Source organism: Taudactylus pleione, unplaced genomic scaffold (assembly GCF_031769625.1).
Source record: "Taudactylus pleione unplaced genomic scaffold, aTauple2 ptg001732l, whole genome shotgun sequence".
NCBI classification, from domain to species: Eukaryota; Metazoa; Chordata; class Amphibia; order Anura; family Myobatrachidae; genus Taudactylus; species Taudactylus pleione.
In genome coordinates, this window is record NW_028286129.1 from 260,724 (window position 1) to 272,116 (window position 11,393).

The window sequence follows — 11,393 nt, forward strand, 5'->3', positions numbered from 1 at the left end:
TTTCTGTGATTACACTTCGGTGACCGTGTAAACAGGACATTCTCTAACTTGGGATAGGAGATGGATGTTTTTCAGAAATGTGGCAGCATTCAGTGAGCAACTCTTTAATAGGTTTCTGGCATCAGAGCAAATGTAGGACAGTTCTGCTCATCTTCCTCTGCAAGTGATTGAAGTGACAGATATATGGGGTCTATTATCAGAAAGCTCTTTATCTGGAGACTCTTGCAAACCAGGAAGGTGGAAGAAAATAATTGTGAAAATATAGTTCCTCATCTGCTATGTCCTGACGATATACCTCAGCGAGTTGGGGTTTATACGCTGATGCTGCGTCATTTCTCTGTATAATGAGGCGCACAGCGCCAGTTTCCAACAGCGAGATGAGGCAGACAAAAGTTTCTTCATAGTCCTTTTCAGTCCTACTGCCGGCTGAATAATTAACCGCGAGGTGTTAAATTAATGGTGGGCCGTGCTATCCTGTTACAGCAGCTAATACGTTATTGTTGGAAGCAAAACCTCGAATATTTTTATACGGTGGAATTAAATATTTATTTTAGCAAATAAAAAATGATTTTGTTTCGTAGTCGCACAGTAGCTGGCAAGTGGTGCCCAGGTTCCGCTATAGCTAGCCGCCCTTTTCTTCTACTGTCCAGGAGAAGACCGCTAAGGGTCGGAATTCTCGCGGTGCAGCTATGAGCCAGGTAGCCACTGGAATTGCCGCTGTTCCTCTATAAGAGCCCTGCACAGCAGTTATTCTGGGCATGCCCGCGGATCGGGTCAGTTGATTCGATTGGTTTTGACCAAACCGGCCAATCGTTAACCATCCCATTCCAAGAAATTAAAAAATCTGTTTTCGTTAGCTGGGTGGGAAACCTGCCTGGAAGATTACCCCCATCAGTGCGCATTTTGAGGTTGTTAGAAGTTCCTTTATTATACAGGTGTATTTATCCAACAATGACACAATAAATGTATCATTTGTGGAACTATGGACCTCATTCAGAGGCGCTCGCAAGCGGCCCGATGGTTTGCGAACGTGCTTCGTTGTGCGCGTGCGCGAACTACTCTGTGCAATCGCAGCCCGCTCGCTCGCCCAGCAAAGACAGCCCAGTGAAATGAGTGACAGGAGAGGCCGTTTGTGGGTGGTAACAGGGGCAGGGCACTAATAACGGGGGAGTGGAGGTGCGAACGAAGGCGTGCCTGAGTGTTTCAACGCCGTGCTTAAGGCGTGCATAATTAACAGGCAGCGTCATAGTACACGTCACATGCTTGTTTTTTACACTGAAGTCCTCGCAGTGCTTGCGGCAGGGTAAGGCAACCACAAGCACTGCGATCGCTACCGATGGTGCTCGATGTACCGATGTTTTAATACACTTCCTGGAGATGACGTGCGCTAGTGGGCGTCTCTACATAGGCTAATGGGTGTCGGAATACACAGAGCGATCGCTCGCACAGCCAAAGTGGGTGTACTTACGCCTTGGCGAGCGATCGCTTCCCATGGCATCACTTTGAAAAATTTGCATACGCTGGATGCGAGCGGCTCTGAATGAGGTCCTATATCCTATAGCGGCTGCTTCCAAAAAGTGAGCGGAACTGCTGACAAACATTGGACTAATAAGTGTAAAGTCTGGAAATAGAGACCAGTGTTTTCCTACGGCCCTACAGCAAACCTACTGTAGTACCTCCGACTGAGAACGTTGTACTAAGGGGACCCAGCCCACATGCCGCCACCCCCTCAGTTCCTCTTACAGCCCTGGACGAAAATCACGGGGAGCTGGGGGTGATTGCAGCTTGAGATCGGTCCACATGCTCACCTCACCCCTCTTCCACAATCGTTAAAGTGGAGACAGTAGAGTGGAGCGAAGTACGGTTGCATGAATTGTCAGCTTGTTGGTCAAAGACATTCCGGTACCTGCATAAACATAGAGCAGATGTCTCAATACTGCAGCAAATTGTGACCCCAAAATGGGGGAGCGATGCCAGTCACTATGGCAGTATCACAGTTTTACAATAAACCTAAAATAAGTTCCTGCAATAGAAAAAGTAATGTGCGCCAGTTCCTGCGCCATAAATAGTCGCCGTCATACTATCTGTTTCTTATTGATTCCTATCGCCAGGATTGCTGCTGCGTGCCGCACTGCTGACCTCCTAACGATACGGCGGTCTGTAAAGGGAGATGCTACACGGGTGCTTAAGTCGTTGGCGATGTTTAGTGTCTTTAGCAACTTAAAGCTGCGTTTTTGGTTTAGGCCATAACAGTCGTCAACCCCTTCTCTCCTGGGGGTGCCTTCCTATTGAAGCGAGCCAATTCCCATTGTCCGAGAATTCACGGTAGCGCAGTTTATTTCGGGAGAGGTGCTGATCTAGTCAGAGGCGGCACCCTGTCCGCTCTGGTGTTCCTGTCAGTGAGTACGGGTACAGTATCTGATATGAGGAGGGGGAACGGAGGGAAGCCACAGGGAAAATGTAACCCGCTTTGTGTCACCGCAATCCGTGCGCAGAGAATCTTTCATTCCTGACCGACGCCAATTGTTGGAGCATTGCGAAAGCGCGCCTCTATAGGAAACAACGGGCATAAATCCATCTTTATATGTATTTTAGTGAGCAGCAGAACATAAAGGACAAGTCTGCATTTGCTTAGCAGAACTGTCCTAGCAGTATGGGGTATTGTACACTGGGCGCTCTTTATTAAGTGAAGTGACTTGGAGCTCTTTATACTGTGCAAAGTAATATTGATCTCGCAGTTTCCCGTTAGATTCAGTGACCTGTAAGTCCTCAGAAACGCGGCTTGTGTATAATGAAAACCGTACCCGAGCCGCACATGGGCCCCAGGCTGCTATTTAGTCATTGCAGAGTAATAACCTTTCTCTCCCCTGTACCCTGTAACGCTGGCAGGAGCTGGTCATGCCATCTGTCTCCCATACACCTGGCGATAGGAGGGCTGATGTCGTTTCTCTGTTCACTTTTAATTTAATGTCACCAGCTAAACGTTTCATTATACGCATCGCTGTGTCATCGTGGCGCTGTTACTCTTCGCAGTTTTGGAATTGACGTTTTATTCATAATAGAGGTATCGGGGCTGTCCTTGTGTGAGAAGGTTACACTGATCATGGCGGGGAGCACAGATGATTCTATAAATGACACCACGGCCACTGTATATATTGGGACAGATGTATGAAGCTCTGGGAAGTGATAAAGTAGTTTGAGATAAATGACCAACCAATCAACTCCCAACTGTAATTTTTCGAGCACAGGGCCTGATTCAGACCCGCTCGCAAGCGGGTCGATGGCCGGGCAGTGCGCTCAGTCCCCGGGGCTTGCAACAAAACGTGGCAGCTGTCGATGTTGATCGACAGCTCGCCCAGTTTTGTAGCGCGCATGGGGGTGGCTGGCCAAACGATGAGGCAGTTTGAGGGCGGCCCTATTGACATCACCAGTGAGCTTCCTGCTTTATTAGAGCAGGAAGCTCACTGGGGCTTGCGGGAATGAGACCCTACCACGAGGGTCTCGTCACAAGCCCGATGGTCGCGACCATCGCCTGGCCACTCGCAAAAGCTGTGGGTGGTCACCCACAGCTTAGCGAGCGGCCAGGAGGCCGGCTCTAAATTAAAAAAAAAAAAAAAAAACGCCCTGATTCAGAGCCAGCGCTCTGAAAGAGCGTCCGCCTCTGAATCAGGGCCACAGCCTGTAACATGACAGTTGGGAGCTGATTGGTTGGTCGTTTATCACTCTGCACTTTATCATTTCCCAAAACTTCATACATCTGCCCCATTGTCTGCTATATTATATTCTTCAGTAGCCGAGTTTGCAGTTCTGGTGTTCTCTAAGTTTTACCCACGGCAAAGCCGGAAATTTACAGTAAAGTCCTATACATTTAAAATGAGCCAAACCTGATCATTAAAACATCCGGGTGTAACCTGTGCTTATCGTTTATTCCTAAAATATTCCTTATAACGCTGCCTAGTGACGTCACAATGCTATGAAGAATAATTATTCTAATTGACTAAATCTTGGGGAAGATTAATCAAATCTTGGAGAGAGAGAAAGTTCCACCAATCAGCTTCGGTCACGCTGCAGGCTGTGCTCGAAAAATGACAGAAGCTGATTGATACTTTATATCTCTCCAAGATTTGATAAATCTCCCCCCCCCCCTTGCCTTGGAAGGGTGTTGTACACCTATGCAACAATCTAAGGGGTCTAGTTACTAAGCAGCGTCAGGAGACAGAGTGAAAAGTGATAAGGTACCAGCCAATCAGCTCCCAACTGTCATCTCACAGGCTGTGTTTGAAAAATGACAGTTGGGAGCTGATTGGCTGGTACCTTATCACTTTTCACTCTGTCTCCTAACGCTGCTTAGTAAATAGACCCCTTAATATGGTGCACCTTAAATTTTAAGCATGCACAAATACGATATATCCAATTATAGTCCATCAGCAGCCCAAAGACACTTATGAAATAGTCTGTAATAGGTAACCTCATCGCACGCTATGAATCCTCAAGCTGCATAAGGCACCGCAGTAGCTAATTTCTGCACGCCCATGCAGCGTCGTTCAAACGCCCTGGCACGCCTGCTTTTCTCTGACCCCGCCGTCACCACCCACAGACGGCACTTCTTGTCGATCACCCTGCGACGGGTCTGCGTAGTCCCGATCGCAGTGGCCGGTTGGCGCACAAATCGGCCAAATGCGTGCGTAATCGCAAGTCGCAATCGGTAATGAATCGCGCCCTTAGACGTATTTTCCGCAAAAATTACGCCTGGCGCTAGCAGAGTCTCACGGGAGCTGATGCGCCGAAAGGGGCGGTTTAGCGCGACCGAAGCGGGAAGCTGTAAGGACACATCTGTCTGTATGTATGAGCCTGTAATAAATCCTGTCACAGCACAGGCAGCAGAGGTTGGGGGAGTAAGCGAATGTAATGAAAAGCACTTGAGATAACGATCGGGCTCTGGTTAGTGTGCACAGAGCATCAGATAGGGCTCGGGCAGACTCGGTGGCGTATAATATTATCCGTCATCACCGATTCCGGTTACACGTTGCCGGCAATTATATATTGCGCTAAAAGAGCATTTTTGCTGTGGATTGCTTTACCCCTTAACGGCTTTTTCCCTGCTTGTATTGATGATGCTGTATTCTCACCGTCTTTTGCCTTTCGCCCCTAGGTTACCCCGCGGGATACCCCACAGCTGCTCCTACTTATAATCCCAACATGTATGCGGCCAGCAGCACAGGCTATGCCCCAGGTAAGACAGAGGCGCTTCTGCAGCTGGCTCCAAGCGTTGCCGTGCTGATATTTCCCACAGGCTCCTTCATGTTTATTTCATGCCTATTGTGTGTGTGTGAGACAGTGGAAGCGACACGTGTCGTTAGGTATCTGCTCTTTACCTGCCGTGTCGGGAGGGAGGACAATCAGCCGATGAAGCAGGATAGGATGCCGGCAGCTTTGGGTTTAAGGATAAGTCCCCCCAGCCGTTCTGGGTGCCGCATCTTTATATCCCGAACTAAAATGAGAATTTGGATGTAATCTGTGATTTGCTCATCCGCATCAGGAAGCTGCAATTCATTCCCGTCTGCCAGAACTTTGCAGTTCTTACATTTAATATTTCATGAAAGCCATTTCCGCATGACGGCGTGGGGAGCGACTGGCCGCACAAACGCAACCCTTTCAGACGCCGTCTTGCATTAAGGCTAAGATTTTCTACTCTGCTGCAGAGGCCATTTATAAATCATTGTCCGCTGCTTAGCAAAGTGCGATACCCTCATCCCGTGACGTGTGTCATACTACATTCACTGATCACTTCATTTAAAGTGGGCCGGTTAGGTTAAATTAAAGTCCCGTAGTGCAAACGTAGACTTGGATGTAAATTCTTTAGCTGGTACAGTATGCGATGGGGATATACCTTCACCTTGCTGCTAGCACTAAGTCTCTGCAGTCTCCTGGGATTTCTGGCTGGGTTCACACAGTAGAGACTCCCTGTCCCTTCTCTGACGATGACATCACAGCGCCACCTACTGGCTTTATGAGAGGGCTAGGATTTCGAGCCAGGGGGGGGCACCTTGGGGTGACGTAACCGGGGGATGGGGCAAAACTTCAGTTGCTGCCTGAATTCACCCAGGGAGTCGCTGCGATTGTCCAAGGTCTCTGCGAATACCCAACAAGCTTGTCCATCGCTGCCTGCTGCCGTAACATCACCAATTTGTCACAGTGCTGTTTTATACACATGTGAGGGTGGAGAGGGATTCAGCTGGATTTCTGCCCAAATGTTATATACCTTTCCAGAAACATAACTGCAGCGCTGTCTATTATATCACCCATCACAGTCTAAAGCTGCATACACGTAAAGATTATCTGTCCAACCAGCCAACTAGTGGATTGGTTGGAATGAAAATTGCTGGTCAGTTACTCCCATACCTTACCAGATTTTCATTCCAACCAATCAACTAGTTCAGAGGTTCCCAAAGTCCGCCATTACAGTCCACGTTTTAGGGATATCCATGCTTGAGCACAGGTGACTTAATTAGCACCTCAATCCATTTGAATTAACCATCTGGACTCAAGCTTGGATATCTCTAAAACGTTGACTGTAACAGCGGACTTTGGGAACCTCTGAACTAGTTGGATGGTTGGACATAAAATCTTTAGGTGTGTATGCAGCATAAGAGGCTGGCAGGATACTTGGGCAATGTCTGCGATAGACAGTCCTCTGTGAGGGAAGACTGAGAGAGACAGGAATAAATCAGATGGAAACAATTGGACAAAGCATTTCTTAGTGCAGGGGGGGAGGTATTGGGATATTGGACAAATCATTTCTTAGTGCAGGGGGGGAGGTATTGGGATATTGGACAAATCATTTCTTAGTGCAGGAGGGGGAGGTATTGGGATATTGGACAAATCATTTCTTAGTGCAGGGGGGGAGGGATTGGGATACCTCCCCCCTGCACTAAGAAATGATTTGTCCAATATCCCAATCCCTCCCCCCCTGCACTAAGAAATGATTTGTGCAATATCCCAATCCCTCCCCCCCTGCACTAAGAAATGATTTGTCCAATATCCCAATACCTCCCCCCCCTGCACTAAGAAATGATTTGTCCAATGTCCCAATACCTCCCCCCCTGCACTAAGAAATGCTTTGTCCAGTATCCCAATACCTCCCCCCCCTGCACTAAGAAATGTTTTGTCCAATATCCCAATACCTCCCCCCTGCACTAAGAAATGCTTTGTCCAATATCCCAATACCTCCCCCCCTGCACTAAGAAATGCTTTGTCCAATATCCCAATACCTCCCCCCTGCACTAAGAAATGCTTTGTCCAATATCCCAATACCTCCCACTCCTGCACTAAGAAATGCTTTGTCCAATATCCCAATACCCCCCCCACACTAAGAAATGCTTTGTCCAATATCCCAATACCTCCCCCCCCTGCACTAAGAAATGTTTTGTCCAATATCCCAATACCTCCCCCCTGCACTAAGAAATGCTTTGTCCAATATCCCAATACCTCCCCCCCTGCACTAAGAAATGCTTTGTCCAATATCCCAATACCTCCCCCCTGCACTAAGAAATGCTTTGTCCAATATCCCAATACCTCCCACTCCTGCACTAAGAAATGCTTTGTCCAATATCCCAATACCTCCCACTCCTGCACTAAGAAATGCTTTGTCCAATATCCCAATACCTCCCCCCTGCACTAAGAAATGCTTTGTCCAAAATCCCAATACCTCCCCCTCCTGCACTAAGAAATGCTTTGTCCAAAATCCCAATACCTCCCCCCCTGCACTAAGAAATGCTTTGTCCAGTATCCCAATACCTCCCCCCCTGCACTAAGAAATGCTTTGTCCAATATCCCAATACCTCCCCCCCTGCACTAAGAAATGCTTTGTCCAATATCTCCCCCTCCTGCACTAAGAAATGCTTTGTCCAATATCCCAATACCTCCCCCCTCCTGCACTAAGAAATGCTTTGTCCAATACCTCCCCCCCTGCACTAAGAAATGCTTTGTCCAATACCTCCCCCCCTGCACTAAGAAATGCTTTGTCCAATATCTCCCCCTCCTGCACTAAGAAATGCTTTGTCCAATATCCCAATACCTCCCCCCTCCTGCACTAAGAAATGCTTTGTCCAATATCCCAATACCTCCCCCCCTGCACTAAGAAAAGCTTTGTCCAATATCCCAATCCCTCCCCCCCTGCACTAAGAAATGATTTGTCCAATATCCCAATACCTCCCCCCCCCTGCACTAAGAAATGCTTTGTCCAATATCATTTCTTAGTGCAGGGGGGGGAGGTATTGGGATATTGGACAAAGCTTTTATTAGTGCAGGGGGGGAGGTATTGGGATATTGGACAAATCATTTCTTAGTGCAGGGGGGGGGGAGGTATTGGGATATTGGACAAAGCATTTCTTAGTGCAGGAGGGGGAGATATTGGACAAAGCATTTCTTAGTGCAGGGGGGGAGGTATTGGGATATTGGACAAAGCATTTCTTAGTGCAGGGGGGGAGGTATTGGGATACTGGACAAAGCATTTCTTAGTGCAGGGGGGGAGGTATTGGGACATTGAACAAAGCATTTCTTAGTGCAGGGGGGGGAGGTATTGGGATATTGGACAAAGCATTTCTTAGTGCAGGGGGGGAGGTATTGGGATACTGGACAAAGCATTTCTTAGTGCAGGGGGGGAGGTATTGGGACATTGGACAAAGCATTTCTTAGTGCAGGGGGGGAGGTATTGGGATATTCGACAAAGCATTTCTTAGTGCAGGAGGGGGGAGGTATTGGGATATTGGACAAAGCATTTCTTAGTGCAGGAGGGGGAGATATTGGACAAAGCATTTCTTAGTGCAGGGGGGGAGGTATTGGGATATTGGACAAAGCATTTCTTAGTGCAGGGGGGGAGGTATTGGGATACTGGACAAAGCATTTCTTAGTGCAGGGGGGGAGGTATTGGGACATTGGACAAAGCATTTCTTAGTGCAGGGGGGGGAGGTATTGGGATATTGGACAAAGCATTTCTTAGTGCAGGGGGGGAGGTATTGGGATACTGGACAAAGCATTTCTTAGTGCAGGGGGGGAGGTATTGGGACATTGGACAAAGCATTTCCTAGTGCAGTGGGGGGGAGGTATTGGGATATTGGACAAAGCATTTCTTAGTGCAGGGGGGGGAGGTATTGGGATACTGGACAAAGCATTTCTTAGTGCAGGGGGGGAGGTATTGGGATATTGGACAAAGCATTTCTTAGTGCAGGGGGGAGGTATTGGGATATTGGACAAATCATTTCTTAGTGCAGGGGGGGAGGTATTGGGATATTGGACAAATCATTTCTTAGTGCAGGGGGGGGGAGGTATTGGGATATTGGACAAATCATTTCTTAGTGCAGGGGGGGAGGTATTGGGATATTGGACAAAGCATTTCTTAGTGCAGGGGGGGAGGTATTGGGATATTGGACAAAGCATTTCTTAGTGCAGGAGGGGGGAGGTATTGGGATATTGGACAAAGCATTTCTTAGTGCAGGAGGGGGAGATATTGGACAAAGCATTTCTTAGTGCAGGGGGGGAGGTATTGGGATATTGGACAAATCATTTCTTAGTGCAGGGGGGGAGGTATTGGGATATTGAACAAATCATTTCTTAGTGCAGGGGGGGGAGATATTGGGATATTGGACAAAGCATTTCTTAGTGCAGGGGGGGGTATTGGGATATTGGACAAATCATCTCTTAGTGCAGGGGGGGGAGGTATTGGGATATTGGACAAAGCATTTCTTAGTGCAGGGGGGGAGGTATTGGGATATTGGACAAAGCATTTCTTAGTGCAGGGGGGGGTATTGGGACATTGGACAAATCATTTCTTAGTGCAGGGGGGGAGGTATTGGGATATTGGACAAAGCATTTCTTAGTGCAGGGGGGGAGGTATTGGGATATTGGACAAAGCATTTCTTAGTGCAGGGGGGGAGGTATTGGGATATTGGACAAAGCATTTCTTAGTGCAGGAGGGGGGAGGTATTGGGATATTGGACAAAGCATTTCTTAGTGCAGGAGGGGGAAATATTGGACAAAGCATTTCTTAGTGCAGGGGGGGAGGTATTGGGATATTGGACAAAGCATTTCTTAGTGCAGGGGGGGAAGTATTGGGATACTGGACAAAGCATTTCTTAGTGCAGGGGGGGAGGTATTGGGACATTGGACAAAGCATTTCTTAGTGCAGGGGGGGGAGGTATTGGGATATTGGACAAAGCATTTCTTAGTGCAGGGGGGGAGGTATTGGGATACTGGACAAAGCATTTCTTAGTGCAGGGGGGGAGGTATTGGGACATTGGACAAAGCATTTCTTAGTGCAGGGGGGGAGGTATTGGGATATTGGACAAAGCATTTCTTAGTGCAGGGGGGAGGTATTGGGATATTGGACAAAACATTTCTTAGTGCAGGGGGGGAGGTATTGGGATATTGGACAAATCATTTCTTAGTGCAGGGGGGGGAGGTATTGGGATATTGGACAAATCATTTCTTAGTGCAGGGGGGGAGGTATTGGGATATTGGACAAATCATTTCTTAGTGCAGGGGGGGAGGTATTGGGATATTGGACAAAGCATTTCTTAGTGCAGGGGGGGAGGTATTGGGATATTGGACAAAGCATTTCTTAGTGCAGGAGGGGGGAGGTTTTGGGATATTGGACAAAGCATTTCTTAGTGCAGGAGGGGGAGATATTGGACAAAGCATTTCTTAGTGCAGGGGGGGAGGTATTGGGATATTGGACAAATCATTTCTTAGTGCAGGGGGGGAGGTATTGGGATATTGGACAAATCATTTCTTAGTGCAGGGGGGGAGATATTGGGATATTGGACAAAGCATTTCTTAGTGCAGGGGGGGGGGTATTGGGATATTGGACAAATCATTTCTTAGTGCAGGGGGGGAGGTATTGGGATATTGGACAAATCATTTCTTAGTGCAGGGGGGGGAGGTATTGGGATATTGGACAAAGCATTTCTTAGTGCAGGGGGGGAGGTATTGGGATATTGGACAAATCATTTCTTAGTGCAGGGGGGGGTATTGGGACATTAGACAAATCATTTCTTAGTGCAGGGGGGGAGGTATTGGGATATTGGACAAAGCATTTCTTAGTGCAGGGGGGAGTTATTGGGATATTGGACAAATCATTTCTTAGTGCAGGGGGGGAGGTATTGGGATATTGGACAAAGCATTTCTTAGTGCAGGGGGGGAGGTATTGGGATATTGGACAAATCATTTCTTAGTGCAGGGGGGGAGGTATTGGGACATTGGACAAAGCATTTCCTAGTGCAGGGGGGGAGGTATTGGGATATTGGACAAATCATTTCTTAGTGCAGGGGGGGAGGTATTGGGATATTGGACAAATCATTTCTTAGTGCAGGGGGGGAGGTATTGGGATATTGGAC

General features: G+C 47.9%; 1 long non-coding RNA gene across 1 annotated transcript in view; it reads left to right on the forward strand.

Annotated features, from left to right (window-relative positions):
• The window catches only part of LOC148439513 (uncharacterized), a 101,454-nt gene extending 96,220 nt beyond the window's left edge, over positions 1–5,234 (forward strand). Inside the window, exon 4 of the long non-coding RNA XR_015876206.1 lies at positions 5,153–5,234. This is a non-coding gene — a long non-coding RNA (uncharacterized LOC148439513). The remainder of the gene's footprint in view (positions 1–5,152) is intronic.
• The last annotated feature ends 6,159 nt before the right edge of the window (positions 5,235–11,393 follow it).